The 9291-nt window shown below is 44.3% G+C and overlaps 1 long non-coding RNA gene across 1 annotated transcript; it reads right to left on the minus strand.

Annotated features, from left to right (window-relative positions):
• Window positions 1–138: 138 nt before the first annotated feature.
• On the minus strand, window positions 139–9021 carry LOC139337730 (uncharacterized). Its single transcript, XR_011602541.1, has 3 exons — window positions 8923–9021; window positions 8635–8684; window positions 139–1424 (listed from the first exon to the last, which is right to left on the minus strand). It is a non-coding gene; the product is annotated as an uncharacterized lncRNA (long non-coding RNA).
• Window positions 9022–9291: the final 270 nt, after the last annotated feature.

A 9291-nucleotide genomic window follows, 5' to 3' on the forward strand; every position in this document is an offset into this window, starting at 1 on the left:
TTTTTTGCAAACATTGACTGCTGTTTAATTTGAACATTGTGCAGAGTGGTGCCTCACTCTGTACAGAGGGAGAAAAAAAATCACCCTGATGATGTCATCGGGGTTTTCTAGAGGCAGACTGGAGACTTCAAACAAGTGGCAGAAAACCTGTGTTTCAAACTGGCTTAAAAGAGTTTGAAAGATGAAGGCATGTAGGGAATGCACGGACAGTCTGCGTGGCATTATGGGAATTGTAGGATCTGTTAAGTTTGAAGCTTCACTCATACTCCAACTAAAAGTTGGGATATCTTGGCCTCTGCTGCACTGACTTTCAATTATTCCTTTTTTAAATCGGGCTCCTTCAAGTCCCACAATTTTGTGGAACTGCAATATTAAACTGCTGGATTGACCTTTTAATGTTAAACAGGAAACCTAAAGATTTGAAACCACATTTTCAGCAGCTTTCAACTTCATCTCTTATTCCAATCTGAACCCTAAACTCAGCTCCAGGTCCTTAAGTAACAATCTGATGTGTGATGACCCACAAAATGACCTATTTTTCTTTCTTTCTTTTCTTTTTTTATTATAAAAAACATCCTCTTTCAGAAGAACTAAATTACTGTATTTCTCACAAGGACAGCAAGTACAAGAAGACACACACTTAAACATACACACACCAGTTCAGACTGGGACATCAAGACAATGTTTTTGCACTCCTGCTGGTTTTCACTGGTGGCGACAAGCACCTGTGCGTTGTGTGCAACAAAGGTTCCTAGCAACTGTCGTCGAGGAGAGACATCATCAGGATGCACACCTGTTTGATCTGCCGGGACCCTCTGTGATAAGTGGCCCCGGTAACCATGACAACCAGGATATGGGATGGATCCATGTGGTGCTATTGAATGGCCTTGGATTATAAACACACATACATATGGAGACATACAAGGACACACACACACACACACACACACACACACACACACAAACTTAGATAACACAAATCATGCTTGAAAAAGAAGCAAAAGCAGAGGAAGTAAGATGCACACGCCTACAGACACGTACGCACGCACACTCACAGTCAACAAACAAGCACACACACACACCAAGAGACAGCACACAAAGAGCACACAATCACACAAACCCACTGGAGTCGTACACATAACGAGGCAGCACGTCACCTGAGAGCAGGCCCGCTTTCGCTCCTGCATGCAGACTTGTAACAGGCTTCACACGTGGAGAAATGTGCAAAAACGGTCAAACATTCACAAAAGAAAAACAGGGATGAAAACGTGTAGGCCCACTCCAAACATTCCAATCAGAGGAACGGCACAATGCGGCGTGTAGAGAGAAACGAGTCGGCAGATGGCCGACACGCTGACAGTTACTCACAGTGTGCAGGTGGACAAGGAAACGCTTTGCCTCTCGCTAAAGAACTCTGCATCGACCTTGGAGTGAAAAATGTGAATCGTTAACTGTAGTAGTCATTCACACAAAAATAGATGTACAAATCTGCACGCAGAAATTCAGCAAATGTCAGCGCTGCTACATTTTGTATAGACTGAAAGGCCTGATAGAAATGTGAGTATTTAAATGCAATCAAACACGAACGGTGCAGCAGCTCTGTGTGCTTTTCCTCCACATTCCTGCCCGACACATGGGAACGTGAATTCTTACCAAGTAAGACGCGTAACTGTGAGTGCTGCTCTGCTCTGTAGTTTAGTGCATGCACACATGTGCAGTGTGACTCACGTCTGATGATTCAAATGTATGTTGCAAATGAAACAACAATCTGTGTTGTGTCCATTAAAATCAATTTACATACAGAGAAATAACAGATGTGTGCAACCCTCTGCACAGACTAACGTACTGTTCCGGACAAACATTGCATTAAAGGAGCATATGAACCAACCAATAGACTTACTACAGCTGTATAGTATTTATGATGAAAGATGATTGCACATAAATGTTTCTTGGCCTCTCCATGACAAAGCTAATCAACAGATCTTTAATGATCTTTCCCCTCACATTGTTGTTGAGAAAATACTTGCTATCATGCCGGACAACTATTTTAAATGAAATGTAATTTTAAGACAGATGGATGTGTGTGATATCACTGGTCTGCTTATCATTTTTCTCCAAATGAATAAGAGTGGGGAGATTTAACAGAACAAATCAATTAAAAGCAAGCTTTTCAGATTAGGAGTCATGCAGGACTTCACTCTAACGCGCCTGTGCTTCCAATAAAAGCAGCCAGTTGTTTGCACCAAAGCAACATAGTAAAACACAGAAGCACTCGTGTGTATGATGCACATCCTGACTCTGACCTTCCACTTTCAAGCATGATACTTTATTTGCATTAATCTGTATTTTCCTTTATGCTGACAGTCCTTTGTCAGTGCTATTGAAATAAATCCTTTCTTACCATTTTGCAGAGGGGCGAGCCTGACAGCTCAGATGTTATAGTCTGTCAGACAACAGACAGACAGCCTCATCGTCTATTCTGCGAGCCAATCATGACTCACAACCCGCGTGTCACGAGGACCGAGCAGCTCAAGCTAAACGGCAGTGCGTCTTTCTGCTCCGCTTTAAACAACAGGCAATTTTTCCCAGCACGTGAAAAAGAAAAAAAAAAAAACAATGAGCGCGACTTCATCCATCATCTTCAATCCGTCAGTCAACACTAATGTTCACTTTGCCCTGCGTTTCTTGCAGAATAACAGCAAAGGTGCCACAGCTGGGGATCAAATGTCAGAGCAAATGAGGAGATTCATCCACACAGCTACCAGCCCGGCTGATCCGCACAGACCCATCAGACGAAGCTATCAACCAGCCACGGTTTGAGCTCATCATACGCTCACTCAGAATAGACGAGGGTTATCAGTTTATTGCTCGTTAGTCCATTTTGACACTCCATTCTGTTTTCTTTGCACAGTGTGCCTTGTGTTCGCGGCTGCTTTTCTCCAACTAGTTATAATTAGGATGTTCGACCACCTGTCAGCCCAGGATTTGTCTAATTTATTCACCTTTCAGATGAGTTCAGTGAATATTTTTTTAGTCAAGCTGTTGTCAAGATGAGATTTCTGCTGGATGAAAAAAAAAAATCACAGGGAAAGTAAACAGCCAGTTTTCACGTGTCCAATTTCAGAAAGAACATATACTTATCCATCATTTTATTTTGGGCCCTATTTCACATGTAGAATTTCAGACTGGGGGCCAAAAAATGTATTTTTCAAGTTATTATCAATAAAACAAAAATTCTCACTGACGCGATAATGTGACAAGATAATGACTCAACCTGTAGTTACTAATTAAAGCTTCTGCATTTGTGTCACCGGTCTGCGGGTCGAGGGGCTCCTTTTCCTGTGCACTAGAAGCGATGAGATTTATATTTCTGTTTCTTTATTTGAACAGAATCAACAAAGGTTAAGGTAGTTAGCTTTAGCAACGATAGCCACCACTGACAAAAGGAAAAAGGAAAAAACAACAACAAATTTACCAAGATCACACTAGCATCTCATTCATCGAGGTGTTAAATGTGCTGTAGCTGACTATCTAACTTGATATCTACCCTGCAAATGTATTTATATTAACAGTGCACTTTCCCTTGGTTAATGTTTATTTAGTTGCTCATTTAACAAGCTGCAGAGCAGAGCAAGACGCGCTCATATGTCTGTTAGTTAGATAAGAAGGAAAAGACTGAGAAATAAGGAAAGAGGACTCATTAGCAGGAAAGCTAACGTAGGCTGCTGTTCAAAGTCTGATTTCTGGTCCGGCTCTGGAGGCGCACGCTGCTTTCTGGCTGTTGGCCGGGAACTATGTACTAACTACTATCCAAAATCACTCCCGATTTACTGTAGAGTGCACAGCATTTACCCTCTGCCACTTTATCTGAGTGTCTGAAATATTCATGATATAGTGTCCACAAATTCCCACACTGGAATGAAAAAGTAAAAAGAGTCACCTCTGTGCTCACTATCCTGAATGCAATGTGCCACATTTTATAGATTAGAAAATTACACCATGATTAAAAAATGTATAGACGTCCAAAATCTCACTTTACTGCTCACTGTAGAGTGTTGAGTGTCTAATAACAGAGGGAGTAGTGAATGATATTTTCCTTTGGGATCCTGTTTTTCCTCAATGTAGAGAACAGGACATATGTTCACGGAGCAGAAAAAAATAAAAATAAAAAACACAACAGCAAATCCAAATGAAAAGACGTGTCAGTGTTCTGTTCAAAGCACACAGCGATGGGGGAAACTAAATCTCAGAAACAATCTCCAGAAAACAACATCCCATTTTGTCAATATTTGCAATTTGACTTCTTAAATAAGAATAAATAAGAAATAAACCCTGACCTTGCTTTTACTGCGTCAATTAATCACTGTAAGGCGCCTCCACAAACGTCTGAGGCCTGATGCTCCAGGACTCCTCCCCCCCCCCCCCCCCAATATTTGTTCTCTTTTCTCTCCCATCCTCAAGTAACCCCCTTCACCAGCACCACCTCCCTCACCTCTCCATCCCTGCCCCCTCTCCTCTTTTCTGCCTTCCTCCAGCAAATGAAAAGGCCACATCAAACAATGGATTTAGCCTGCTCCCCTAAGTAGATGAGGGGAAGGGAAACAACAGAGGAAGATGGAGAAATGAAGCTGGGATACGAGAGGGTGAGAATGGGGGGGTGGGGGTGTGAGTGGGGGAAGAAGGTGGAAGAGTTGAGAGCCAGGTGTAGAGCGACAGGGTGGTGGAGGATGGAAAGAGTGGTCTTGAATACTGTATGTAGAATGTGGTATTAAATCTTTTACACAAGACTACATTGATAAAATGTGCGATTTTAGACAGCGAGTGACACACAGATCCTGTGTTTGAGCTTCAACTTCCCAGATTTCCTCACATCCCCACTCACTTTTCATCAGTGCATCTGTTTCCCTGCATTTTCAATTTTACCGACTTGATATATTCACATGTTTTATTTTAATCCCTTTTGTCATTAGTGGTGAATGGCAGTGTGCACGTTTAACACCAACATCTCATCTGGAATCGGCTGCATTGTTCGTGATAACAAGGGTACTTTTCTTTATCACTTTTTAGTGATTTTATTTTTAATCTCACTGCATTTGTTGTGTTGCCCACCTTGATTTATTAATTTATTAATAGAAAATCAAGACAAATAATGTTACAAGGTAAAAAATTCCATTCAAATTTCAGCAACATGTCTCACGATTTAACAGCTCATATGGAAAAAACGAGAGGTGGAAGGAAAATATAAAATGAAAACGAAAATATACCTAAAAGCAATTAGCTAAACTTAAAACCACAGACAACTTGACCTGCAATGATAAATGTAAATGTTGTGTTTTGTTCCATTTCTGTCCTGTTCCTGTTCATTCTCAAATAATCTGTTCTATGTCCTACTTTTTGTTGCTGAAACCACTGAATTCCCCCACAGAGAATCACTGAAATGTAATCAAATCATCTGCACAGTGTGTCACTTTCATCACAGGCAGCCCAGCAGTACAGTTCAGAGGAAAGCGATGTTTTTCCCAGGCAGTATGTAGAAGAGCTACACAAGGCCACGCTGGAGGAACAGAGACACCTTGTTTTCAAGGCTTTATAAAGAGGCTTTTTGAAGTTGGATTGAAAGAGATCTGACGCTGTAATAACTTTGCCGGGAGGGCGGAGAATCAATCCAGATCCTGCCTCAACTGGGGTGGAAACTGATGCAATGTCAGCCACTTTTTGCTGAAGGGATGCGGAGAAGCAACAGGAGGAGAGGAGGCAAACAGGAAGTGCAGGACGGAGGACAGACAGTGAGGGGGAGGTCAGAGAGCAACAGACGGTGCAGGAGGAGGAGGAGGAGCAGAGATTGGGGGGTAGAGAGCGGGGGAGCGACGGCGGCGAGGCTCCCACCAGCGCTGTCACAACCACACGCTTGGCTGCTGTTGCCGCTGATTGTGATTGCTGTTCAAACAAGGCCGACAGCTGCCACAAACATCTCCTGCTTAATATGACACACGTGTATGCTCACCTCTGGCACACACACACACACACACACACACACACACACACACTGATAATGCTCAGATGTCACTCTTTGCTGCCCCACTTTATGGCACCCTGTTATCTTTCTTTCTTGTTCGTGCTCGCTGGACTGTGGCCGCCGTGATTGCCCTCCGCTCTCCGTAAAGTATGACAGCTCAATCACTCATCAAATCAAGACGCTCGCTGATCATGATGGAATACCAGAGTCCTCCATCACACACTTTCGCTTCCTGTCGTTCTCTGGCTTCCTGGATTTCCATTGGTGATTTTTTCCCCCTCAAATAAAGTATAACATAATCATAACGCTCAGTTTTATTCAAATTCAACCTTCAAATCTCAAAAATGCTCATTGAAAGCATATGGCTTCAATGTAAGGCAAGCCCTGTCTCACTAATACAGCTGCAGCAATCAGTTAATAGACAGGAAGTTAATCTGCAACTATTTGGATAATCGATTATTCTTTTAAGCCAATGAGGTTCCACCTTCCTCAAATATGAGAATATGCTGCTTTTCTCTGATTCACATCATAATGAACTGAACATCTTCGGGTTTGGGAGCAGTGGTCGGCAAAACAAGACATTTTAAAGGTGTCACCCTGGGCTCTAGGAAATTGCGATGGGCTGCTCTCACTGTTTTTCTGATGCTTTACAAACCGAAGAATTAATCAGCGCGTTAATGGAGAATGAAGGCAATCGTCAGTATAATTCACATTTTGTTCAAAGTGAGCCCCGCTCTCACACAAAGGCTTCGCTTTACAGCTGAGGCCCATTCGATCTGTATGCTGTGCATCTACACACACACACACGCACAACACAAAACCAGTAATAACCAGCAGTTTATCTAAAACGCAGCGATCACTCCACTGTACCGAGAGAGTGCCTGTGTGTTTTTTATTTGAAACCCTGTTGTCTGCAGCAGAAGCGAAAAAGCCTGCGGTTTCTAGACAATCTGCACGAGCTGATAATGATTCAGGGCAAAAAACAGGGATTAGTTATGCATTCACGGTGCATTCAATAGCATATAATTCTCCACAGATAGCAACAATCGCAACATCATCACATTCACTGACTGCTTTCTGTCTCCCTCTCTCTCATGCTTTCCTGCTGTTTTCCCTCTATTTCTGTCAGTCTGTGTCATCCTTTTGCTCTCCCTCACACACACACACACACACACACACACACACACACACACACACACACACACACACACACACACGCGCACACACACTCCTCCACAGCAGTTGTACATTATGGAGTGGTAACCAGGCAGCATCTAATTGCAATAATTGGAAGAATGTACCGAGCGGCCTGTTTGAACACCTGTTAGCACTGAATTTCTCTCATGGCTACAGATTGTATGTGCTGTGTCACACCATTTGGTGCGTGTGTGTGTTCATACATGTGGGTGTATTTATGTGTCCGTGTGTGTGTGTGTGTGTGTGTGTGAGCCTCAGATTGCGCTCTCCTCCCATCCAGGCTCATATAAAAGGGGGGGTTATGTAAATAAGAAATCCTGGCTGAGCTCCAGTTTCCATTTTGACACCTTAGACCCTGCCAGAAGGAGGCTGCCTGTCACTGACACATCCCAGGGCGATTCACCCAGAATAATTTGGGACTTTGACAAAAATGAATAATATGCATGATAAATCTTGGCCTTTCCCGCTGCTCGTGCTCTCATCACTGGCCTCCTTCAGTTCAGTCAGAGCTTTGATTCAACTCGTCTTATCAGCTGTGACGTACTGAAATCACACCTGGGCTTCAGGTTGTTTGAGAAGATCTGATCCTGCCTGCTGTAAAGCATGCACTGAGGGCCCTGTGTCTTCCTCCCGGTCCAGACCTGCTCCCTGTCCTCCCATGAGCTGTCCGCCGCTGCGGTGCTGAAATCTCCATCGCGCCTGAGTCAAGCACACACGCGCCTCTCTTTGTCACGCTCGTAAAAGCTGTGATTTGACCACAGCTTTCAAATTAAACCATTATATTCAAGAAAAGGGCTCCACACAGGAAATAAACTGCTAAAAGTGAAATTGTTTGCGGTTACAGTCTCATAAAAAGGCCCCTGCGGGCGCTTTTATCTTTTTTAACTGCACTTCATTTTCACCGCGGCAGCCACCGTTTCACACTTTAAACACTTTTTTTTTTAAAGGACAAATTAAGCTTCCTCTCTCTCTCTCTCTCTCTCTCTCTCTCTCTCTCTCTCTCTCTCTCTCTCTCTCTCTCTCTCTCTCCCTTTCAGGAGTCCAAACTACAGGAGACAAACCAGCTATTGATTCAATCGGAGGGATTCAACATTGAGCTGTTGTCATTTGACCCCAGGAAGCCCAGCCGGGCCGTGTACGCGGGGGATGCTGATAATCCATCGGGAGGTAACGACGCGGGAACCACGCTGCTCTGTCTGCAGGGGACCCGCAGATAAAGAATTTTATTTTCAATCTAATTACGCTGCCATTACTGTTAATTGGGGCACCGTCGTCTTGAGATCAATACAGGCACTTAACGCCGCCAGGCTGCACTGGGATCAGGCAGAGTCACTATTTATTTAGAGATGTGTGGAGAGGGTGGTCGCCTCCAAAGTGTAGACTGGACGCTCTGCTACGTGAAGATCGGTGCGTTCACATACCTGTTGATATCTTTGCAAGTCAGTCGGCACCGTGCGCGCTGCGTCCTCCTCTTCAGCGTGAGGAAGAAAACAGAGGATCAGGCAGGAAAGGATCTATCTTACACTTCACATCTTACTGATTCAAAGTGCTTTGATTTCTTCTGGCTGAATTCATCCCTGCTTGCCGTTCATCATCTCTATTCTGAGAGCTTACCAAACGCCGGGACAGCGCGCTCCTTTCCCACAACCCCCTCTGCTCACCGCCTTTCCCTCTCGGTCTGTTTCTCTGCTGAAATGCGGGATGCTCACCTGGCTGCTGTCAGCGCGGCTCCGCTGCCGCCGCCGTGCCGGATGGAGAGCTGGAGAGGTGCAGCGCGTCTGAGGAGGAGAGCGAGCCTCCGGTGGGCTGCTGCCTGCTCCTTTAAAAAGCCTCCACTGATCCAATAGGAGGTCTGTCAGCCTGATGGGGCCTGACGTCACCCCGACCCCCCACTACATCTGAACTAGGCCTGCAGGAGAAATTATATCAGCCTTATTTCCTCCGCATAGAGGGAGCACAACGTTTAAGTCCCGCCGCAAAACAAGATTTTGGTGTGTGCTCTTCAGTGACTTTGTTCATTTCTATTTCCTGCTACTATTCCGAGGCTCGTGTGAGAGAAACAAAAGTGGCATGCTGTG

This window comes from Chaetodon trifascialis, chromosome 10 (assembly GCF_039877785.1).
Source record: "Chaetodon trifascialis isolate fChaTrf1 chromosome 10, fChaTrf1.hap1, whole genome shotgun sequence".
Lineage (NCBI taxonomy): Eukaryota > Metazoa > Chordata > Actinopteri > Chaetodontiformes > Chaetodontidae > Chaetodon > Chaetodon trifascialis.